The sequence below is a fragment of the Haliotis rubra genome, unplaced genomic scaffold (genome assembly GCF_003918875.1).
Source record: "Haliotis rubra isolate DU_JTF1 unplaced genomic scaffold, ASM391887v1 Scf454, whole genome shotgun sequence".
NCBI classification, from domain to species: domain Eukaryota; kingdom Metazoa; phylum Mollusca; class Gastropoda; order Lepetellida; family Haliotidae; genus Haliotis; species Haliotis rubra.
The window spans coordinates 331301-358041 of NW_025767140.1; the positions used below are offsets into that span (position 1 = coordinate 331301).

The 26741-nt window shown below is 38.0% G+C and overlaps 1 long non-coding RNA gene across 1 annotated transcript; it reads left to right on the top strand.

The window, feature by feature from the left end:
* The first annotated feature begins 1280 nt into the window (after window positions 1-1280).
* On the top strand, window positions 1281-26741 carry LOC124289998. Its single transcript, XR_006901809.1, has 3 exons — window positions 1281-1291; window positions 9394-9398; window positions 26387-26741. It is a non-coding gene; the product is annotated as an uncharacterized LOC124289998 (long non-coding RNA).

A 26741-nucleotide genomic window follows, 5' to 3' on the forward strand; every position in this document is an offset into this window, starting at 1 on the left:
ATCACAGACATCTAATTACAAAACCTGTCACCAAGTTTAAGTTACATAGTATAAGTCCTCTTCCATCAATTGTTTTTTGAGTAAATTCAGTCTGTTAAATGAATGTTTACAGGAAGAAATACATGTTATGGAGGTTAGGTCCTTAAATGCGACATTCACAAAATCCAGTTCTAACGCGATGCTAAGGAAATATATTTTGTTATGTTGACATTAACGCTAAAAAAATATATTCAGTGGCTATTTCTGAACCCTCTGAATGAAAATATTTTCTGGCAGTATGTTGAAATAACTGTTGATAATTAAAACGTTTTGTAGGTTAGACGAGTTCTCGCGACATGAAAACATCGAGAATAATTTGAGTTTGGATTTGGTACACAGTGGAAGGACCTTTTTCTAGAAGAAATTTGCTATATTATCTCAAAAAATAACTTTTTTTGTCAGTTCCAACAACATCATTGCAACAAACCTTATTTAAATATAGAAATTTACTGGCGACATTGCATTTTTAGTGTCGTGAACTTATTCCGACTACTTTCTGGCACTGATAACAAACAGTATTGAAACAGTTTGTGTTTGTTTTCTAGTCAGCCTTGCCGAAACAAAAGTTGAAGTCCCCCCCAAAAAGTTTCTTGTTTATTTATAAATGTCTATTACCATGTGTATGCTGGAGACATGGATAACCATCAATTGCCACCATTTTGGTACAATGACTGATCAGCGACATCTCTCGTTGAATCTTGGGAGTATTTTCTCGTTACATCAATTATTCTTTCGTTACTTCGATTAATTGATCGTTATTTTCTCGTTGCCTCATGTTCCTGGGAGTATTTTCTCGTAGGAACGTTTTTAGCATAAAATAATGATTTACAAGTTCTCGCTGCTTCAACTATTTTCTCGTTGCTTCGATGAATTTCCCTTTGCCACGAGGATTTTCTCGTTTCTCCAGGTTTCTTTCAAAAGCTTGAAATTTCGACTATTTATTCAAAGCAATGAGAAAATACTGAAACTTTTAAGTTTTTGAAAGAAACTTGAAGTAACGAGAAAACGTTCGAAGGAACGAGAAAATAGTTGAAGTAAATTATCATTTTATGCTACAAACGTTCCTACGAGAAAATACTCCATGGAACATGAGGCAACGAGAAAATAACGACCAATTAATCGAAAAAAATATGTTCTGCTACAAAAGTGACAGCAATAGGCTTTCATACTTTTAAAATGCCATTGTGTATTCATAGCCTTCGGCCGTGGGAGCCGTACTGATTTCCACTTGTCAGAGGGATACACCAAGTCCGTGATCTAGACTACCAGTTGCCTGACTTCCATTTTTGTGGCAGCACAGTGGCTGAGTGGATTAGATGACTGACTTTGTGTAACGTGGACTGAACCCCCCAAAAGTAGTAGAATCTGTACTTTTCTGAGAAAGTGTAATATCAAATATAACATTTGTTACTCCATATTGCCTTTTATATTTATATCACTTGTGGACAAGTGTATTATTCATTTTATTATTTGAGAAGTTTATTCTAAATCCCTTTCCTCTTCATAATCACACCTTTTATTAATGTTTCGTTTTTAAACCACTATTCAACTTTTGGTAGCGGAACCCTTTGGGTTCGTCTGCTTGTCTCTCTTTAATAGTAAGTATTTTAGCAAATAAATTATCTTTTTATTACTTGTAAAGCATAGATAGGTGTATGTTAACTTTGTCTTCTTTCTCATGGTTGCTCTTGTTGACTGTATTTGATAGTTTAGCCTATTTGATATTGCAAAGTGACGGCAGTGTTGCCCTTCACAGCCACGCAAAATGTATGGGTTTTGATGCAGGGTCATGTGGTTGTTATGGTACAAATAATGAGTAAGTCAAACGATTTTGCATTGAAAGAAACTGTAATAGATCAGTAAATTAATCTAGACTTGTAGACCTTGATTGTGACAGATTCTACTGTTGTGTAGCCGATAATGAAGCGACAGTATTGTAGGTCAGGGGTCACGGGGCAATTTCGCGCCATTGAAGAATTTGATGTTTGAAGAAATAACAAGCATTCTTGTGACTGAATATTCATGTAATTTACAAAGTACATAATTCTTTTCACAAAGCCTCCAGTAAATAGCATTGCCAATTGTGTATTTTGGTAGTTATTGGCCACAACTTTCATGAAGTGTGACGACCCCAGAGTTCAAAGGTCATTGTTTACATTGGTTATAGCTGTATGCTGCTTAAATACTGTCAGCTCATCTAACCTGGTTGTATTCTTGTTTTGTGCCTTATAACATCACACTATTGTATTCTATAACCATCATTATTATTATGAAGGTAATTAATAGTTACAATGGTGATAGATTATGTAATTTTTTGCAATACAAGTGCAATAATATTATGGGCTAAATATGACTAGGAATTACAGTTTCGTTAGTGTTTTGTGCCATAGTGGTGAATATATTTGAGTGTTTGTTATTGGTACTTTTACAAATATTACAGTGGTGATGATTTGCAGTAATTATTGCAATAAAGGTGCAGCAGTAGTAGGGTAGGGTAAATATTGATAAATTGAATATTTTCCTAGTGTTTACTCAAACAACTATCTCTGTTAGTTATCGTGCAAGTACTTATCTCAATTTTGTTGTGTTGCAGGGCGAGTACTGTCTGCAGTCAATCGAACTGCCGCCCCTTTTCCCATAACTATTAAAATGTTAGAGAACTCTGACCTTTATTGGATCTATCTACACACTGTTGTTTCGGTTCATGTGATAATTGTGACCCATCAGACGCGTTATTCATAGATTTTAAATATGCACGTTCTGCAATCAAAGCCCATTATCACGTGTAACGCGTGTACCCGCCATTTAAGCAAGTATCAAGCTTCAGTAAACTGATTTTACAGGTCAATAATTTGGAAAATCAATTGATTTCATTGTTGATGAACAAATATGGGACCTCCCCAACTCATACCTGCTCAAAGATGACAATTTATTGGTGCGCAGAATTCTTGGATGTCTTTGAGGGGGTATTGCATGAGCTGTTAGTTGTTTGACCATCGACTCTCAGCCGATTGACCTGAAAACATAAATAAACTACTACGGTTAAGGACCGTCAGCGTTTAAGTCAACCAAGTTTGACAACTCCTGGGTTGTATTATAGGTTAAGATACTTTTCCTGCGGATAATAATCTTTTAACACCAAATTGATAAAATCTTTAGAAACAGTATCAAACGCCTTTTCAAAATCGATCAAAATTAATACACCCGGAATGTGTCTCTTTTTTGTCTCAAACGTAATGTCATGCAGTAATCTTGTGTTTTCATTTATGTTTCTATGAGGTATAAATCAAATCTGATTTTCATGTATAAGAGAAGATTGCTTAAGCGATTAGAAATACAGGTGCTTACTATCTTATACAGTGAATTCAATAAAGTTATTGGTCTCCAGGTTTTTTAAAAGGGTATTTTTTTTGTTTTGCTTAGGTATACATGTAAAGATACCTCTTTTCATTGAAAATTTGATTCTTGTCAGAAATATGTTTAATAAATCTATAGATCCAATATTTAAGGCCATTCCAAAAATAGTTAAAGAAATCTATTGGAAATCCATCTATTCCAGGACATTTATTCTTTTAAATATTTTTAATATCTCATGTTATTTCTTCCATGTCTCTAAGATTGTCACTTTAAGTGGGTGTTACTACATGTTGTAAACAAGTATCATCCTCATATATCCTGCCAGAAGAGTGAATTCTTTTGTAAAATGTGTTCATTCAAGTACATACAAATCCTTATTTACAGATGGGCCCAAGGATGGTGGCGCGGTGACATGTGCCACTGTCAATGCATCCAGAACAATATCTTCTCGACTACCAAATAACAGCTCTAGTTTCACAGGACAAGCTAACGCCATATTAACAGCTCATAAATATATTAATAAACACCGTAAATATAAGCAATACATCATCTTTTCCGATTCTCTTTCGTGTCTTCAGGCTATTAAAGATCTTTCTTGTAAACATCCACTTTTAATAGAAATTTTTGAACTGTATAATGAGCTTGCTACTGGCCAATGTCTTTTGTTGGTTACCCAGCCATGTTGGCATTTCTGGGAACACAATGGCTGATCTTGCTGCTAAAGCAGCACTCAACTTATCTGTAACACCAATTCTTATTCCATACTCCGATTTCAAAGCTAGCATTAGAACTTACATCTGGGATCTGATGCAGAAGTGGGACACCCAAGTCGGTATCAATAAAATTACATGAAATAGAACCCTATATTGGTTACACCTACTTTGGTTGTCAGTCCAGAATTGAGGAGGTCATCATGCGACGATGTCGCATTGGCCATACGCGTTATACTCACGAATACTTGTTAAAAGGTGAAGATCCCCCGTTTTGTCTCCCTTGTGATGGAAGAGTTGAATTCTCCATCATTAGGGATAAATATTTCAATGTGAAAAGAGTTAAGGATCTTTTTAACAATGTTACTTTTCATTTAATTATTGGGTTTTGTAAAAGAAATTGATTTCATAGATGAATTTTGAACAATATGTTCTGTAGATATATGTATTTTAATGATTGGTAGTGTAGATTAGTAAACTTAGATTGCTAGTGGCTGTACCCTCAAAGGGGGTTAAAGTACTGTAATATTATTGCCCCCCAGAGAGGGTACGTAAGTACCAAAACTTTCAAAGTAAAATATAAATTATCACATTTTAAACATAGTATTTTGTTATTTTAATCTTTTGGCTACATTTTCCTACAATCGCCAGTGGCTAGAGGGATGGTGTAAATCACGCTAGGATCCATGCAGGTAGCAAAAGTAATGTAAGTCCCCATGGTTCCTAGTATGGTGATCTACCGTCAGTTATTGGCGATCTATAGCCCGTGTTTTATATTGTATTGTCTTCTTTAATTGGAATGTTTTAGCTTTCCTCGCTCGTTTTATATTCATATCTGTGATTCTCTTATATTTTTACTGTCCATCGTCGACAGTTTTAATTTTCCAAATGTATTCACCTTTTATTGTATTGATTGTTTTTGTCACGATATGGCTGAGATATTGCCGATGTGACGTTAAATATTAACTCACTCACTCACTCCTTTCATTCAAGATAGAATAGCTGTCAGTAATTTCATCATTGTTATCCGTGACAATCTTACTAGTTGATTTGCTGACAAGTTTTATATTTTCTAGGTTGCAAAAATACCTGGTTGGCTTTTTCCACTCTTCATACCAGAAAATTCTGTTTCTGAGCTGTACGCCCCTTATTTCATCTTCTTTAATTTGTTGTAGTTTTAGTTAATGTTTTGCCAGTTCTGATAAGACATTTTCATCTATAGTTTGAAAGTCCTATCTTTGAATCTTCATAATTGTTAATTTTAGTTTTTTTAATTCTGAGGTTTTGCCTCTGGTTTTCTTTTTAGAAAGGTTGAAAATGAAATTGAAACTTTCAACAGAAAACTTTCTAAAAATACACAATCATCAATCTTAAGTTTTATATTAAAATCATTGGCATTTTCATCATATATACTTCATATCTGAGTATTCTTCAGCTGTGTTCTTTAGTATGGATCTAACAAGTTCACTTTATTAAGGTTGTAACAATAAAGAAGTATTCAATTTCCAATATCCTCGACCTCTTTCTTAGTTAATAGTATTTGAAAAAATGTAGTTAATTGCTCAGTAGTCCGTTTTATACCCAGGAATATATCGGAATCAAGTGTAAGGTTCAACAAATCTTGTGAGATTAAAAAAGCGTCCAGTCTGGCTTGTTGTCTTGAATGTTTTCCGACCATGTAATTTTTTCATTTGATCCCCGCCAAACATCCACAAGATCGCAAGCTGCAATTGTGTTTAAAACTACTTTTCTGGCCTTGGAATTGTTAATATTTTTGTAACTTTCTAAATCAATTGAAGGATCAAAAACCAGATTCCAATCTCCAACTATAACCAAAGATTCATTCTCCAAATTTGATATATTTTCAAAAAAGCTTTAAATAAAATAATGGGTAATCAATATTTGGTCCATAAAGATTTGTGAGTGTAAATCTTTTATCTATAGTTATGTCTGAAATAATAAAATTTCTGCCTTCGTCTTACAGAGTTTTATGTATAGTAAGATCTATATTATTACTGAAAAGTATTGCAACAGTTAATTCTTGAATTAGACTGACTGACTGACTGAGTTTGGTTTTACGCTGCTTTTAGCAATATTCCAGCAATATCACGGCGGGGGACACCAGAAATGGGCTTCACTCATTGTTCCCATGTGGGGATTCGAACCCGGGTCTTCGGCGTGACGAGCCAACGCTTTAACCATTAGACTACCCCACCGCCCTCTTGAATTAGACTTGAAAGGTACAATTATACCCTGCAATCCCCATTCATTTCTCATTTCATTAACATCTTCTTTTTCTATATGGATATCTCGTAAGAACATTATTGAATATAATTTCTTTCTATATAGATTCATAGCTTCTTTCCTTATATTTTTATCTGCAAAACCCCTACAGTCAGCTGAAATCATCCTTATCTTTTTAATATCATCCATCTGATAACCATGTTAAAATCAAAGTATTTGTAAGTAATGAAACATAATTGCAATGTCTAGAATTACGCCTGAATATTGTGTAACTAGATACATGCATATGTGCGGTATTTCAAAACATGTTGGGGCATCTGCAAATGTGCCTGCAAAGCACAACATAAACATAACCTTAAAGGTCAAGGTTCGATTTACCTGAAGTCTACTGGAACGAATTTCTTATCATTACCAAATGCAGAATATTCATTTCCCCTAACAAAGGATCTAATGATTATTCATGACACATACATGTATAAATAAATTGCATGACATATCACCTTAAAACAGAAAATGGAATATAACTCGCGTGTGAAATTGTAAACATAAATCACCACTGATCAAAGTACTTACTCACAGGCACATTTGAGCATAGTCTTAGAGATGTCCAAGATATATGTGATCCGTCAAAAAAGTGTCGCACAAATTAGAAGAAAGAAGAAAACAGTCGTTGTTATATCCATGCACCTTTGTTGTTGTGATGTTCGCGTTACGGTGTCTGATCTGCGGTGATTGTTCCCCATTCGTTGTTGGAACGTTATTTCTAGTTTGGAGTCTGTTTAGTCTTCTCTCCAGGATTCGAGATTGAACCTCATATTGCTTTCTGGGCTCAAACGCTCGGTTAACCAAGCGCCATCTCTGTTTCTTTAGGATATCTGGGACTTTCCTCTCATTTAATAGGCCCATCCTTTGATTGGCGCACTGTATACTCTCTATTTTTCCTTTGTTCTACTTTGCAACGATAGGTTTTGGCATTAAAGCTCGAAAATTGGTTGGATTGGTACTTTTTTCGGGTAAGTCTATAAACATTTACAAACTGAATCTCACTCGCCTCCTTGAGGCCTAACAGTGTAATGACCTCTCTCACTGCAGGTCCTGGCTCTTTATCATCTGGGGCGGTGGGGTAGCCTAATGGTTAAAACGTCGGCTCGTCACGCCGAAGACCCGGGTTCGAATCCCCACATGGGTACAATGTGTGAAGCCCATTTCTGGTGTCCCCCGCCGTGATATTGCTGGAATATTGCTAAAAGCGGCGTAAAACCAAACTCACTCACTCTTTATCATCTGGTACACCATAGATAAGAAGGTTGTTTTTCTTTGAATGTAACTCCTTGATTAGAAAACATGTTTTAAATTATTGTTCATCTCTGTTTTGAGTCGGTCTATCTCACTTGAGTTGCACTCTATTTGCTCGAATCAAGGATACTGACGGTCTTATTATTGAATCTTTTATTTCCAATCTATTCATCCGTTCATCTACTCGCTCATCCACCCACCGTTCAATAAATTCATTCATCCATCTACTCACTAATCAACACAGCGTCCAATCTATTCATTCATCCTCTACTCACTAATCTACCCACCGTTCAATCTATTCATCCGTCCATCTACTCACTAATCCACCCACCGTTCAATCTATTTATTCATCCATCTACTCACTAATCTACCCACCGTTCAATCTATTCATCCGTCCATCTACTTACTAATCCACACACCGTCCAATCTATTTATTCATCCATCTACTCACTAATCTACCCACCGTTCAATCTATTCATCCGCCCATCTACTTACTAATCCATCCAAAACCCAAACTGTTCATCCGTCCATCTACTCACTAATCCACCAGGGCGGTGGGGTAGCCTAGTGGTTAAAGCGTTGTTTCGTCACGCTAAAAATACCCGGGTTCGATTCTCCACATGGGTACAGTGTGTGAAGCCCATTTCTGGTGCCCCCCTGCCGTAATAATGCTGGAATATTGCTAAAAGCGGCGTAAAACTAAACTCACCCACCCGCCGTCCAAGCTATTCATCCGTTCATCTACTCACTAATCCTGCCACCGTCCAATCTATTCATCCGTTCATCTACTCACTAATCCTGCCACCGTCCAATCTATTCATCAGTTCATCTACTCACTAATCCAGCCATCCGTCCAATCTGTTCATCCGTACAGCTACTCACTCATCCACCCACCGTCCAATCTATTCATCCGTCCATCTACTCACTAATCCACCCACCGTCCAATCTATTCATCCGTCCATGTACTCACTAATCCACCCACCGTCCAATCTATTCCTCAGTTCATCTACTCTCTAATCCAGCCATCCGTCCAATCTGTTCATCCGTACAGCTACTCACTCATCCACCCACCGTCCAATCTATTCATCCGTCCATCTACTTACTAATCCACCCACCCGTGGCGCTAAACGTTCGCCTACTCGTCTGAAAACACGAGAGCGGCCGTCTTTACTGAACAGGCACTGCTCTCGTCGGTAATCATCAAACGTCGCCAATCACTCATCTGGCAACGTCGAACTCACCTGGCCCATGTTAATCGACGAGGCCAGTTTTGAAGTGTCAGATGTACTGCGCGGTAGGGTCGACGGTGTGCTAGTGCCGTCGTTGCCGTTACATAACAATTTCCCAGATAAATTTTTCCGCATGTGGCGATCATCATCGGCCGTTGTCACAAGTCAGATGCTCTCTGCGGTAGGGTCGACGTGCTCGACCGGCTGTTGTCACACGTTCTCGACCACTACCATGCCTGTCTGACGTATTGCCTGTTTGTCATAGTCATTCGGGGGCAGCCGAAGGTTCTCGCAATGACGGTCTGCTTAGCTCCTTGTTTGGCCATTCCGACATCTTAAACGTGGCATGTTTTTTTGTGTTAACGTTCTTTTTACTGCTGTGTTGCTCACGTGTAGGGTAGGCTGATACCGTCAGTATGCACGTGCATTTCGTGTTACATCAGAAAAAGTCGTTTTGGATTTTTTTAGACGTTCTTTAAGTGGTTCGTTGACTTTTTTCGCCGTTTGTTCCCGGAAAGAATGCGTCTGTGTGTGAAATGTCTCAGAATGGTTTTATCACTTCTTTTATATTTTTGTAATTTTTATGTAATATTTTTCGGTGTATAGTTACTTATCAGCACTAGATTATATTAAACATTAAATAAGTGCTCTTTCTCTAGTGCGTACATTAATACCTTTTAGTAAATATTTGCAAATGAACGACTAATTGAAGAAGACGAACACTAAAAACAGTCAAATTGTACTTTGAATCACAAAAACAGTTACAATTAAATGTCAAACATGAGCCCATTAGACAACCGTCACGGATGTCTCCTCCTCATCAATAGTCCTGATGCTGATAGCCAAAGTTGTCTTCGATTGTGGCCTGTAATGAACAGAATGTAGTGGAACTGTAGTAACATGTCGGACCTTCAACTTAAAATTCTCGTAAAAACTGGTCAATTAGAATTTATACATTATTTAAAGCTGGTAATGAACACCTATGGATGTACACACGAATACGAAGATGTATTAAGCATAATATTCCATACTAAACAGAATAAATAGTCTGAAGAAGTATGACACTCAAAATACGCTGTTAAGAACAAATTCCATTGACAAAAGCAGGAATATCACGCGTCACTTGTATTTTCATTATGTAATTTACTCAGCCAATTTAACGTAACACAACTATAAACTATTATACATATTGAGGAAAGTAGCCAACGGACAATCCAGTCATCATGTCACAGTTCGACTCATTGGCGTTTAATTGTATTATGAAATATATTATTACTGTATTTTCCAAGTTAGAGCACACCTACAGCAGTGTACAATAATCTCTGTATTTATTCTTGAACTTAGTTGTATATAAAATTTACATTCATTTCATACACACAAGCACACACAGACACTTACAAACACACACAGACACTTACAAACACACAGAAGCACACACAGACACTTACAAACACACACAAGCACACACAGACACTTACAAACACACAAGCACACACATACACTTATGAGCACACACAGACACTTAGAAACACACAAGCGCACACAGACACTTACAAACACACAAAAGCACACACAGACACAAACACACAAGCACACACAGACACTTACAAGCACACACAGACACAAACACACAAGCACACACAGACACTTACAAGCACACACAGGCATACACAGACACTTACAAACACACACAAGCGAACGCACGCAAGCACGCAAGCACGCTCAAACACAATGTGAGAAGGAGACACAGGGCCACAATATGTCGCGACGTTGCATTGTTTCGTTGTGGATTTACAACACGTTTTCTGGCCAACATCCATACAAATATTGAGCAATGCAGTTACAGTAAAGATTGCTCTTCAAATCGTCAAAACAATGCCCTAACACAATCGGCACAGCCCTTTCTTCTGGCTCTTTGCTTGGTTCCGCCTGATTGGATCCAGGTTCCTGAACTCAGTATTAGATTAAGCACTTCCCTATATGCTTACTGCAATAAACTATCAGTTTTCATTCAACATCGGCATTCCATAAATTTTAAGGCGCTTGCTCACAATGCTCAGTTACTCGTTCAATACGATACTTAAGGTAAAGGTTATTAATATAACGTGACACAAAATAGTTCTATATCTTCCATCAACTGAGGTAAACATACCATGTGTATAGATGATCTTATTTGATGTCAGTTAAACTTAAATTGATTAATAACATGAAATGTACAAACATCGAACAACTTACAACGGCGTGACTTTACCGGATGACAAACATCAATGTCCTTGAGCAGTTTAATTTGTCAGACTCCTAATGAACAGCAAACAGAAGACAGTCATGTTCGTTAGCTCTTTTACCAGCCAGTTCACATGTTGATGTCACGAAGACACAAATGCTTAATGGTGCCTGAGTGTTGTGTACATATTGTAGATGTGCTGTGTAATTAGTGGATTAAAATCAATAGTCAGAGTTTCTCACCTGTGCTGGACTAGTTAGGCCAATGAACATGGCAATGCATAACGTCGTGGATACTACTCTTCTGTTTTTCCATGGAGGATTTGTACTGGGTGCTTTGGTCAGTTCATGTCATTGTAAGTAGTCGGTATTACAAGCCTCTTAATTCCTCAGGTTGTGAATCTTATATACTACAAACAAAAAGTATGGGAACACCCTCAAATCTGATAGCCGTGCACAAACCTTACAGTGGTAACTTCATTAATTCATAAAAGTGAAATGTATCTGGACACTTGAAACGACATGTTGAAACAACAGTTGAAGCAATTGCTTCAATATTCGTTAAGTTTTGATGAAACTGAAAATTGTCCAAAACAGCAAAAATTGATTCAAACGCCCATACACAACAACCTAGTGCACGTGAAAGACAGACTTCCCATGCATGTTGTGGCAACCTTTCCTTTAAATGTATCTGCAGACAGTGTTGAAGCCTCACAATTACCCCAACATTCCGCAGCGTAGACCATTAATCGGCCACGACAGAAGCAGGGCCATTGCATGGCTACAGGATGGTGAATCTTTAATAAGCGTTGCTCGTTGTCTTCAGGTGTCCCCTTCCGTCATTCACAGGTTGAGGGAACGGTTCCAAACCACTGGAAAAACGACAAAGGCAGAAGATCGACATGTTGTAGTCCACGCCCTTAGGAACCGCTTCGCAACTGCCAGTGCTCTACGGCTGCAGCTCAGTCATGCAGCCAACACCAGCGTCAGCATCTCAACCATCAGGAACCGTTTCAGAGCTGCTAATCTAGGGTCACGTCGTCCAGCGGTACGTCCTCCTCTCCGTCCACATCACCAGGCTGCAAGACTGGCCTGGGCCAGGGCACATTTGAGATGGAATCATCAAAAGTGGTCCGTGGTACCCTTCACGGACGAGATACGATTCTGTCTTGAGCACAACGATGGAAGGATTAGGGTTTTGAGGCGGCGTGGAGAACGTTACCATGATGCTACTGTGATGGAGAGGAACAGATTTAGTGGTGGCTCTGTGATGGTTTGGTGGGCTTCAGCTTACATCACCGTACTCTTCTGTACCATGTACAGGGCAATTTGATTGGATTGAGGTATCGGGATGAGATTCTGCATCCTCTGGTTCTTCCAACTTTGAACACCATTGGTGCCGGAGCACACCTGCAAGATGACAATGCCAGACCACATCGAGCTCGAGTCGTTAGAGACATCTTGCAACAAAATAATGTGAATATGATGCAGGGGCCAGCTTATTCACCTCACCTGTGTCCAATTGAACATCGATGGGACATTCTTGGACCACGTGTTAGCGAAATCATGGAATGGCACCGACTCTTCAGGTTCTTGTACAGTGGCTCCAGATGGAATGACAGTTGATTCCACAAGGAACCCTCCGCACCAGTTTAAGGTCCTTGGGGCGCAGATGTACATAATGCTTCAATCAACGTTGAGGACAAACTCTTGGACCCCGATCCTCTTCCGCTGCTTGTATTGGAATTGCCGTCAGTGATATCTGACCATAAAACCATTACATTTTTACACCAAACATTGTTTTATTTACCCTTGTAATTGACCATGCCACTTTAAATTTACTTTGTTATACTTTGAGATTTGGGTGTTCCCATACTTATTGTCAGTAGTATGTATTGATTTTCATCCATATCAAGTGTTATGAAGCAAATTATGTATTTGGGTTGACACTTTCTTAGCAAAGTACAACTCTAGTATCGTTTTTGGGTTCAGTACCATCTGGAATTCGGACCAACGATCTCAGTGTAAGGGAGCCAAAATCCTACTTTAAAATCAGCGCTCTAACTTTTTCAGCCACCCATAACGATTGTTGAGTGTCTTTCACCACTCCTGTTTTCTGTCGTAACTGCGTCTCGTGTCCATTTCCCCGCGACACTTTATCTCACTTATTGCCGTTCTGTGACTCGGATGCGATGTCCAGACCCTGCCGTGTACACAGCCACTAGGGCAAGGAGTTAGAGGCGGATGTCCCTGAGTCAGAACTATTAACACATCATCGATGGACTCCCATGCTTTCAGGAATAACTAAACACAGACTCTATACTAACATAACTTTTACTGCGCCTCAATCCATCTGTTTTGAATGCACAATGACTAAATGCGGAGTCTTCTAATATCCTTTTAATGACCATGTGGATCTCAAAGTATATTCTGCAACAATGAAATGCAGAAAATGAATACATATTTCCCTGATACTTTCATACATATACAACCTCTGAATACAAGACTATGACTCAGTACTCCATATGTTGCTATTATTAATGAAATAGATAGTCACTAAAATATATTGTGAGCATTCTTTTGCGTAAAGCATAATTTCCTGCTTGAAGAGTGATTTCTCCGCAAAAATATGTCGATCAAATGTTCTCTGAGTCTGACTTGCGTGTTGCTCTGACTGACATGTGCTCTGTGAGCGCATCGCAGGTTGCCTAAAAAACTTGTTCTGATAGGGAGATAATTTGCATCAATAATGTCTGACGATGCAAACCACTAAGCAAATAAAGGAAGTTTCTACGTTTCTAGAATATACAGAACTTACTTTTCACTATTTTCAAATGACAATGCCACCAAACACTTCTGCACTAGCTTACGCCTCTGGCATAAATTTATAAACACTATAAAATCCATGATACACCAACAGTGTATACAACTTAAAGCTCAGTAATCATAATAATATTCAGATTTCTTAAGTTCAAAACACCGGTTTAAACAATACCCACAATATGTTGCATGTTTCATGAAGTCATCTCTTTGGGAAAATAGAAAGATCCATATTTCAGCTACAAATTATTGATTTCATTACATATCACCATACTCACTCACAGTGATTTTCCTAATAATAAGAAACGTAAATTATGGGTGAATTTCACAAGTAAATATGATAGTCAACCATCCTCTGATACACAGATTCCATAAAGTTTCAGAAGACCATCTCTTCATTACAAGGTGACACGGACACTAAATGTGACTGCTGACTTTGAAACCCTCACCATCTTGCTTGTGTTGACAGTGTTTTTTAAAAATGTTCGAGCATGCTCCACCGTTGTCACGGTGTTGTATTGCCCGATACAATGTTTTTATTCGATCAAAGTTCCATCATTCAGTGATCTCATGCCTTGTGATCGGAGAATTACTATACACTACCTATCGGTTATTCACCGTTAACTAATGCTTAAAAGCCTTTTTCATTCTTTTACTCCAAGTTATTATGTTCTATAACTCTTGATTTATTACGAAATAGTATAATAAAGTCCATCACGAAATAACCAAAATTCTCAATAATAGGTTTGACATAAGTTTGCATTAATGCCGTTATATTACATCAGAACATTTCTACAAGCTACTACGTTTCTCTGTTTTCAGCACGTTGGCATCTTGAATACAAGCAAACTGTTTCTGATACCTGGAACTTCTTCCTTGAGAATGAAATGTCACCGACGGTCGTTATTATTGGACACAAGACAGGTTACCACTTTAATTGTTTTGTTAAGTTGTTTTGTAAGAGTGTTTTGTCCTTGTTTCACGACACTAAACTGTGTCTTCCCAGTACTGTATATGTGTGCAACTTAGATATATACACTGAGAGAAAGTGCATGACGTTATTTCTACATGAAATGTGTGACCATAAAAACATAAACTTCATTCCTCCACCGAGCGTCTTTCCTTTCACAAGAATATACTTCCTCACTCTCTTTTTGTCATCGTGTCTCAATTCATGATTACATTTTCCCATTTAATGACATGATTCTATGTTATTAAGATCCGCAGATAGACCAGATCATCAGAACAACGTCACTGCAGAGGAAAGCCTTAATTTTGGGATGTTGATGGCTACCCCAGCATGATAATGTCCCATTTGTCTACAGTCATGCTATATTCAAATCTGGAGTCTGTCAAAAGAAATCTCAAGTTTCTTGTTGTCGCTGACATCGGAACAATAAATCATCTTCTACACAAGGTATTGCTATGTGGAAAATACTAACAACAGATGTCACCAAATATATCACATATGGCGTCAATTAAGTGATACCAGTCACCGGATGTGAGATCAGCAAAGAAATGTTGAACACCTGTAATCTAAAGCTAACAATGCTAACAGTGGCAGTGGTAATTATTCTCACGAAGTCATCTTTATTCTAAAATGGACCTTTAGTTTAGAAACTTCATATCTTGGGTGAAATTATGATCTTCATTCAGCTGATATTGATGTAATGTGAAATGATAGATGCGATCGCTTGAAGCGTATGCTGGCTTAAACATCTTAAAGCATATCAAATACTATCTCGGATTCCTATTAACTGTTGAAGAAGATTCCAGGTTACACTTGAGAATTATACCTAGAGGACAACTGTCCTCTCTGGAATCCTACCAGAAATAATATAATACAAACCCAACGATGTCTCATTATTTAGTACGAAGTAATATAACGTTATACACATATCCACCTCTGGTGAACAGGTTCAGCAGCTTGACCGAGACCTAGGAGCAGGCTTACTTCTTCGAAACTTCTCTAGATGGCTGGTAGTATTGACAACTGGGGATATAGACGCACTGATCATAGACGACATCGTGTTGGACAACGTAGCTGTAACAACGATTGACAACCTATCTGGCAATCTGTGCAAGGTGTGTTAGACATGAGTTCATCTCGTTATTACTCTCATAAAAGGTTACTGAAAAAGAAATAGTTCCGTCCTCCTAAGAGGGTACTCAAATGCCAAAACGTTCAAGGTAAATTTAACTCATGCAAAATTTTCATCATAGTATATTCGTTGTTTTAACTAGTGGCTAAAACTCATCACAATCGCCAGCACCTGAAGGGATGGTGTAATACAGCAAAGATCTTGTGATATGAATACAGAATACTACACTATGTTGTCAGAACATCACCTTGCTGCAGACTCTGATGTGGAAGAAAGCTTCGCGACAACTGCAATATGTTTCACAAGTACCTACAGAGGACCTTTCGTCTCGTGTTTTCCCCAACACCAAGACTGGTTTGAATGGGAGGGAACTGAAGGTAGCAATATTACCGGTGGGTCTCCACTACGCCTACATCAGTGATAACTAGGACATGCATACCAATGTATATAGGGTGGGGGAACGAGTGATTACATGCAGCTTTGAACATTTTAGTCACTTCATACGAGCAGGATAAAGGCTGATCGACTGTTCTTCAGTGATGTCAACGTGAATGTCTCTTGCCCTTGTTCTTGAAGTCTCTCAATCTAATATTGTCTCCGACTGTCTTGTACACTTCGTTTCTGTTTGAAATGTATCTATTTGTAATTATTATCGTCGTTCCCAGGCCATACTTTACAACTAAGGCGATCAATTGTCACGTCTTCCATTTCAGTGGTATTTATGCGAGGTAAATTACAAAACCAGAACCTCCTCCGGGCCTTGCCACAAACTCATATCCCATCTGTCAGCGGTGCTGAACTTCAGGTAACCTTTTGGGGAACTTTGATGTAGCAGAAAGAGTAGTCTGCAAATTGCCACATGCGTATCCTAATAATCATGAACTCAATGCGCTGTTTCTCTTCTTGACAACTTATTTGTAATGTTGATGAACGCGTCACGAAATTGATTTCGAAATATCGATCAGTTATATATCGAAATACAGTAAGCTCCATGGTGATATTGGATATATTTGTAATGTTTCCTTTCAGCTACACATACGTTGTGCCGGAAGATCGATCTTGGGGGTTGTATGACAATGGCACATGGACAGGAGTGATTGGACTGTTGGTAAACAAGGTAAATGTAGAGCATCAATAACTGACATTGATGTCATTGAAAGACGTAGGTCACAAGATCATATGGGTTAGTTTGGGATTTCTCAACATGGCGATAGCAATGAATAATTTGGAGTTAACCTGACTACAAGTACAAGCTAAACACGAGACTAACACAGGAAGCCATTGATATTGCAGACAATACTAACACACCGGCGTAAATGCGCCATTTTCAGTATTGTTGAAACCGTCCCAATACAAGACAGGGTATTATATATTCAAAGTCAAACCGTTTGTTACCGTGCTGAAGGTAGAGATGAGATTTCACTTTTCACACAGTTAAACATTTTGATTCATCTAGGTACTTATACATGTAGGCTGATGTCATTGTCACTGCTGATGAGACAAAACTGATTAATTTTAATAATGTGTACAATGTGAATAATATTCAAATAACTGTTCTCAATTGTGAATCCCTCATTAATCATGTTGGTGCAATGGCATTTGAGGTGATGTTACTGTTTTACTGACATCAATAACTACAGACACGCTGTCCCTCTATTGTGAAGACATGTATAACAAAAAGTAAGGACTCATTCACACATCGTTGAGTAACTGAGTGAGTGAGTTAATATTTATCTTCACACCGGCAATATTTCAGCCATATCGCAACGAGAACACTTAATGATTATATCATATATCAATAAAAACCTGTTGACGAAGAACAGTAAAACTTCTAGTGTATCACAGATATCCATTTAAAACTAGTGATGAAATTTAAAGCATGTTAACTAAAAATGATAAGACAATGTGAAAACAGACAATAGAATGCCAACAACTGAAGGCAGATCACCATACTAGGGACCATGGGGACCGTTGACTAACTGTAAGACAGATTGACAGACAGCTTAAAACGAGGATTAGAGAAACTGCTCGCTCGGCAGGGGTACCAATGTGCACTACCAACCTACACAACACAAAAAGAGTTGATAAGACGGTCACGGATTGATTAGAGGCGGTCGTGCGTTTTTTATACCTATTCTGGATACTACAAATAGTCGCATTTACTGATAAAACTCAACATAGTAGTCGTTTTTGTGAACGTCAGTGGAATATAATCATACCCGTAAACCAGATACACGTATTCCACGTTGGACCTGTTAGCTTAACTCAATCTGACCAGCACGATAAGAGATTATGTCCGATGCCGATTGTTTCTAGTGGGCCTTAGCAGGTTGCAGATAGATGAACATGGTCGGTTAGTCTGTAATATGTACAATTTCCAGTCCGGTATATCATGAACAATACATTTTGGCAAAAGCATATGTTTCAAACTTGTTAAGGGTGACGTCGTGGCAAAATCATGTCTTTTCCATTTCAACAAAACCACTGACCACCCTTTACAAACGGTCGCAGTTCAGTAGTATTAAAATGAAGATTCGAAAGAGGGAAAATCACAACCGTTTCTAGTTTCCTACAGTCAACAATCCTTTCTACAGTCAACTGCTGGCACTACAATGTTTCTCATGTCAATCATTTCAGACGGTGGACATATCAGCCGCGCCCTATGGTATAAACCCTCTGAGACTAAAGTACGTGACCTTCCTGTATCCATTCAGATACACAGGGGCTGTCATCCTCTACAAGAAACAAGACTCACCCGTCAACTGGGCAGCACTGCTATCCTATTTCAAGTGGCAGTTCTATGTGTGTCTTTTGGCGATACTTGTTGGGGTTACTGCTTTCTTCCTGATATTCAACAGAGTCAGTCCAAAAGAGCGAACCAGAAATGATGGTTACCAGACACCGGAGACAATAATGTCAACTGTTGGTGTTATATGCAAGCAAGGTACTGTGACTGTTTTAATATATCGAAGATGGTGATTCTCGTGAAATTCAGAATATATCACAATTTCAAAAATTAACAATCATCAGTCCAATTTCTTTCTGTGTTGGGTTTTACTTTTTTGTCATTACTGTAACAAAGTATTACAACCTATGTATTTATTTCATGGATAGATTCACAGTAAATGATTGACCATCCATCTAATTCCAAGTAAGCTCATTTTCCAACAGGAAACCTGTGTAATGTTTCCGATATTGTCCGGTTATGAAAGTATCTGCAAACATAGAAGCAATTTAATAATCAACAAAGATATATACATTAACGATCACAGGGTCGTCTACACTGCCAACCACAGAGTCTTATCGGATCCTGCTCGCCTTTTGGTGGCTGACATGTATTCCAATCACGTCAGTGTTTTCTGGGAATCTGGTTGCTTTCCTAACTGTGAGCAAGGATAATGTCCCATTCACGGATCTAGAAGGTCTGCTTGCCAGTGGCTATGATATTGGAATTGAAACGGGATCATTCGTCGCAGAGACATTGCGAGTAGGTGATGTATTCTCCTTTCTGCCATGTGTATGTAGCATTCATTGTTTATATTGTTGCAACAATCATTAAATAATTTGATCAAATGATACCCATTTGAGATCACTGACATGATCACTGATACTTCATTGTAGATGTCAAATGATTCTGTTAACAAACAAATTTGGAAGAAGATCAGGGAGCACCAACCTGACAACCTCACTATTGAGGAAGACAGAATGTACCACAGGACCAGACTAGCTGAAGGGCGGTATGCTGTCATCACGAATAAGTTCACCATCAGCAGCTATATGGTGGAAACATGCGACATGGATCACACAAGCAAACAACTGTTTCCGACCACTTCTTCCTGATTGTACCCAAACACTCTCCTCTTGCTTTGCTAATGAACCCAGAGTGAGTATCCATACGAAAATATAAGCGACAAAATTATTTCCAAAGGCATAATCAATCTCTACAAAAGCACTTAGCGATTCTGATCTGATCATGAGAATGTATTAATGAATCGTGATCAAATAGAATGCTACCAGTTGTGCTCGAAACGATTAAATAGAGAACGTTAGTTTAAAAAATACCCAGTCTTGACTAAATTCAAAAACAATTAAAGGACAAATGGATCACTGACCATCAGTGATTACACCAGGTGTTCTCGAAAAGGGTAAGCTTAAAGAACGTTACACGTGTGAATGTGGTCAGATGTCGACATTCACCCAACGCGTAGATCTGTTGTTTCATACTAAAAATTCAATCGTCTTAATGTTTTGATTTAACAGGGTGCTGTTCCTGGTGGATCGCGGGATAATTGACAGGTGGTATGAACAGCCCTACCAGGATGGAAAGGTGTGTTCACCTGGGGATGAAGGCGAACATGTCCTGGAACTGAGGGATTTGTTCACAGTTGTAGTTGTTTCGGGCTGTGGAGTGGGGATAGCTGCTGTTGTTTTGATAGTTGAGATATGCAAATCTAAGTTATTTCACACATGAACCAGACTATAGGAGAAAAAGGTCTGTAACCATAAAGAGCCTTGGTGTCCTGGGAACAAAACACATCGGGGGAAATATTTCTTCTCTTGCATACATGTGTTATACAGCCAATGGGATGACGAGGGTTTGGCGTTTAAAGTTAATCTGAAGACATATATTATTTTCTTGAAAGATATGACGTTATCAGTGATAAAGCGGAAAGCAAGTTTGTTTCATTTTATACGTTCATGGTTCTCAAAAAAGGTGGTCTTTGATTGCAACCGTATGTTACGATGTTATGCTTGATAACATGAACAACTGACTGCATTCTCCTATATGTGTATAGGAGTATGTGTGTATCTATGTGTATTCTCCTATATTTGCAAGTGTGAAGGTGAATTTAACGTGTATTCACCGTTTGCAAAAGGTAAAGTACTCTTTTGTCGTCTGTTTTATGTACCTGATCATTTGCTGACATCATGAAGCTGCCCTGATTCAAACACATTACAAACACAGGAAACTGTTTCATGTTTATTTATAAAAGAACATCATGTTGGTATGAACTTACTTGTCACTTTTGTGTGTAACGCGCTAAATTCCCTAAAATTGTTCTGTGTTGATATCATACATGGCATGTACCTCATGGAAATATACACACAGAAATGTATCGCAACACGTATGAATTTTAACCTCCATAATTAATATAGCGAGAGTCTGGTTTCGAATCCCCGACAGGACTGAACCCCAAAAAACAAATTGTACTTTGCTGAGAAAGTCTAATCCCAAATATAACATGAGTTAAAACTGACGTCTGTTTTACGAAAACCTATTGCTGCGACATTAGTAGCATAAAACATGTTTTCAGCGACATTTCTCATTGATTCCATTGCTTCGTTGGTGCTAGGGAGTATTTTCTCGTTACTTCAATTATTCTTTCGTTGCTTCGGTTATTTTCTCGTTGCCTCGAATATTTTCTGGTTGCTTCGTGTTTCTTTCAGAACTTGAAATTTCGAGTATTTACTCGTTCCTAGGAGTATTTTCTCGTAGGAACTTTTGTAGCCTAAAATGTTTTTTTCACGTTTTCGTTGCTTCACTATTTTTTTCTTGTTGTTTCGATTAATTTTTCGTTTCTTCGAATATTTTCTTATTCCTTCAAGATTCTTTAAAAAACTTGAAATTTCAAGTATTTACTCGTTCCTACGAATATTATCTCGTAACTTCAGTAATTTTCTCGCTGCTTCGACTATTTTCTTGTTCCTTCAACTTTCTTTCAAAATCTCTAAATTTCGACTGTTTATTCAAAGCAATGAGCAAATATTTAAAATTTCAAGTTTTTGAAAGAAACTTGAAGTTACGAATAAATACTCAAAGCAACGAGAAAATAGTAAAGCAACGAGAAATTGAAAAAAATATTTTATGCTACAAAAGTGGCAGCATTAGGTTTTCGTACGTTGTAAATGGTATTGTGCATTCATAGCTTTCGGCCGTGGGAGCCATGCTGATTTCCACTTGTCAGAGGGGTACACAAAGTCCGTGATCTAGACTACCAGTTGTCCGGCTTCCATTTTTGTGGCAGCCGCAGCGGCTATGTGGATGACTGACTTTGTGAAACTTGGACTAAACCTCACAAAAGTACTAGAATCTGTACTTCACTGAGATAGTGTAATATCAAATATAACATTTGTTACTCCATGTGGCCTTTCATATTTATATCACTGTTATGTCTGTTTATGTGACTATTGTGACCCTTCGGACGCACTATTCATAGATTTTAGATGTGCATGTTCTGCGTAACACGTGTACCCGTCATTTAGGTTAAGTAAACTAATTTTACAGGTCAGTAACTTGGAAAATCAATTGATTTCATGTTGATCAACAAATATGGGACCTCCTCAACTGACAAATGCTCAAAGATGACAAGTTATTGGTATGCGGAATTCTTGGGTGTCATTGAGGGCTATTGCATGAGATGTTAGTCGTTCGGCCATCGACTGTCAGACGATTGGCCTGAAAACTTATAATTAATAAGGTTAAGGACCATCAGCGTTCAGGTCAACCAAGCCTGGGGAGGGTACAGACCTTCTCAGAATCACAAAACTTCATCTGTTCATGTCAGGAAGCGTGTTAAAGAGAGAGTCGTTTGTCTGAAAGAAAACTGTCCGAGATTGCCTAAAAATCAGCCGTGTTTATATACCCAGAGCACAAAGCAGCGCAACTAGCTTGATCTCCTGCATGTTTGGGATGTTATGAGTCGCAGAATATGGCAGAGATATCCTCCAGTATAAAGTCTTGATGTACTGAAACAAGTCATCCATCAACAATGGAACGCAATGCCTCACCCATGCCTTATACTGTCAACGAGGAGATATTGACACTGTACTCATATTGACACTTATATTATTTCTTGAGGACGGAATGCCAGACTATTGACAATGACCGCACTTGTTAACGTTGTAAGACCCTAGTTATCAGCACCACAAAATGAGCAACTACAGTTTTTGTATGACGGAAACCAGACTCAGGAAGACAATTAACTGTAGTTATCTTTACTTGTTGGATGATTTGTTTACAAACTTTAAGTGGTATTCTAGTATTCAAGCAAGTCTTTAGGAAAATAACCGTTGCTGTAATGCAGACTGCTTGAATACAGATATTTCATCGCTGAGTTATTGATGTGCTCATTTTAACATTGTTCAAAGTACATACAACGTTTCCAAATTTCCACACACAAAAAGTATAATTAATCTGACAGCTGTTTAAATAAGTTATGGATAAGTACTACTTTACAACCGACAAGTGTAACTTCACCTTGGGATTTATAAAAAGGCTAACAAAACTAATGTTTGTTAGCCTGGAGGGCAGTTACAATCATAACTGTTCTGTTTATCTGTATTTAATTACAACTTATTGTTGGAGAGTAACAGACGATCGAGAGCATGAATTCTATGACATAAATCGTTATTGTTAATATATGGTGCCATTTGCGATAGATTACACAGGTGACGTCGGTGAGGTAGCCTGCAATACAAACCGTGTACGTCGAGTACTATTGCTGCTCAATATGCTGAAACTGGGAGAAATGAAAATATTGTTTAAATTGAAATATTTTAGTTATTTTGTTAATCAAAAGGTATAAATATTGTTGAAGATGAGTGGCATATCTTGTATATTTGTGAATGTTTTTCTGATGCTCGAGATAGATATATTGTGAAATATTTCAGTCAACCTCATACGATAAACATCTTTATAAATAGTATGCAATCTGCCAATATTTATTGTGATTCAGAATGTCAGTTTATTTTCATAGTATGTACAAATTAGACTTAAGAGCAGAACATTTTTATAAATTCATGTGCACCATTTATGTGATGTGAGATCATGCATTTGGCTGTAATATGCAGTGCCTTTTACTGAATAAAACTGTCTGTCTGTCAATCTCTTGAATATGTAAGTGGCGTAATCTCTAGTATTCCTTTAGAGATTATACTTCGTTAACGATAGAAAATCAACAGAAAATCTTCTACATTTAAAAAACATTAACACACGTACAGTACATACCTGTGACAAAAGAATTACTAGATGTGCCAGAAGTTGGTTGTTTAACGCACTTTTCCAGATATATGACTACACCCTGTCAATAACCGAGTCTTGGCTAGACAATCCAGTGATCATTATGAACACCAAACCACGCCGTGAGGTAGATGAGATGCAATGTGGCAAGTCACCGGATCCATTACATTGTTCTTACAGCCACAGTAGGTTGTTGGGGTCCATTTCCCACCCACAACCCTGACAGGGGTGGAGTATAGGGGTCCAGGACAAGCATCATTTAAAACAATGGTGTCATGTAGGATATTAAACGAGCTGCCGTGTAATACCATCTGTATTAAACGAGTTTGATACTAAATCTTTCACGAGTAATATAAAAATGGTATTTCACGGAAGAGAGTTTAGAATTCTGTTTATTATTCTCCAACATAAATTGATAGAAATTGCTCACAGTCAGATAACACTCAGCTTTCCGCGATTCAAGGTAGGCCTACTACTATTGTGACAGGGGTATTACCATTGTGACGTCATAACAGTAAACCACTATGACGTCATAAGTAAATCACGAGATGTTATTATACAATGTGTAATAACATTGTAAAATTATTAAACAGTGATATATTCAACGGGTGAGTAATAAGCGTAAATATGCAGTGGAGGTTGACTGAAGAGTCATGAGTTCTGACACTCTGTGTATGTGTATGTGTGTGTGTGCGTGCGCGCGCGCGTGTTATCAAGTTCTCAAGGACCTCCCGATTCTTTCATGTTGCAGTAGTTCACTCTGTCCTGCTTTCATATAATCTGTCGTGTTGTGACAGTCACATGAAAGAAACAGGCAATCCTCAACTTCTTTTGAGAAATAAAAATAAAAGTTACAAGACCTTTCACCTGAAATCTCTGCCAAATGTACAACACGAATAAATACACACAAGCAGGTCAAGACAATTATTTTATTGTATAAAAGATGTCATATTGCACTCTTAGTGGTGTTGTGATACTTGTCCACGATCAATGAAGAGATTGGCTGGATTGTGTTAACACCTAGACAAGTTCCCAATCTGGGCGGCTGTAGTTACGAGTATCTAGGACAATATGGAGAAATGACTAGGGCAAAAGACACGACCGCATTAGTAGGCCTTTGATACGATAACTTACAATCTCAATGTTAATAAGTTTACCAACAATAAATCATGACAAAACCCATTCATCATGACATAAAAGTGGGTTGGAAAAACAATATAAAGATGCACACGTGAAATTTGGTCAAATTGACGAAATTTCTTTCAACAAAATTGTACTTTTACAACGAACCAAACTCAGCCATGATACCTGACGCAGTTATGTCCCTTGCCTGATTGGCGTGAAAGAGGGGTAAATATGTTGATATTATTCTAGGAATAAGACAAGCATATTTCAATAATAATGCACACATATCGAATGTACATGATTTGATTCGGGTGACCAATGGTGTAAGTGCGATCATAAGATGGTTGCTCAGAGCAGAGAGTGTGACAATGACTTTCCAATATTTTAGTAGAGATTCCTCATTACAACATATTGATATTGTAATATGTCACCAATCACTCAATAAAGTACTTTTCCATGCCTTAACTGAGGGTGAATATGTGATAGGTCACCAGTGCAAGAACGCACTACATATGGTAATAGGTTCCAATCAAGGGGACATCTCTCCAATTTTGATTCGTACGTTAGAAGAGTTGTCTTTCTTACATGTGTACTTCAAGAACAAGTTTCTTTAACTGATCCATAGTTATGTATACTTACTGAGCACTGGTGAACTTCACAATAAATGAAATGGAAAAATGATTGTGACGGATGAACAAAAAACAGAAATGGAACCGGGTGCATTCAAACGACCATGCTACAAAACCGTTGAGAAAACAATCTGGTCAAAACGGCCATAAAATGTGAAAACGACAGAAGCACCAAAGCATCCCCCAAATTATGCTTATTTTAACTTTAGAAAACACATTTCTGTATGGTTTGCCGTTTGGGCGTTGTTCATTGAGCCTTTTACAGATTGACGTCATTGTGTCAAAATCGTTCAGATATGATCCCCGTTTCTAAGCAATATGAATATGATATGAATATAGCTACAAATAAATATCAATATGTGTTATATAATAGTGTGTACTTCTCTGTGAATTGTAATAAATAAATGTCAAACGACTTGATTGACAGGAGGTGGATAACGAACTCATCATAAATAATAAATAGTACTAAACACACATTATTAAATACTACAAGCATGGAGGGTAACACACACAAGAGTTATTATGCAGCAATCTCACAATAGGAACTAACTTCACCCCCTGTACACCCAGTGTTGTCAATTATGAACTTCAGAACATGTTATACTGAATTGCCCGTGTAACACGGGATGTTGCTAATGTAAACCATATTGCCACCAGAATCCAGTGACGGATGCAGGGACCATATGGACTTGGATGCAACACATTATCATCTTGCATGTTGACAACAGACTGTGCCACAGGAGGGTGAGTTTAAATCCTACATTAACAGGTGGTACAATATAATGCATGTTTTGGTTATCATGTCAAAGAATCCGTAGATTCGCCCTATTTGGGGTCAACAACTCTGCAACAGTACATACACAGCCATAGTTCACCAGGGAGGAGAGTGTTTGTCATTAAATAAACGATTGACTGCTTCAAGGTTAACTCTAATACTCCTTACTAAC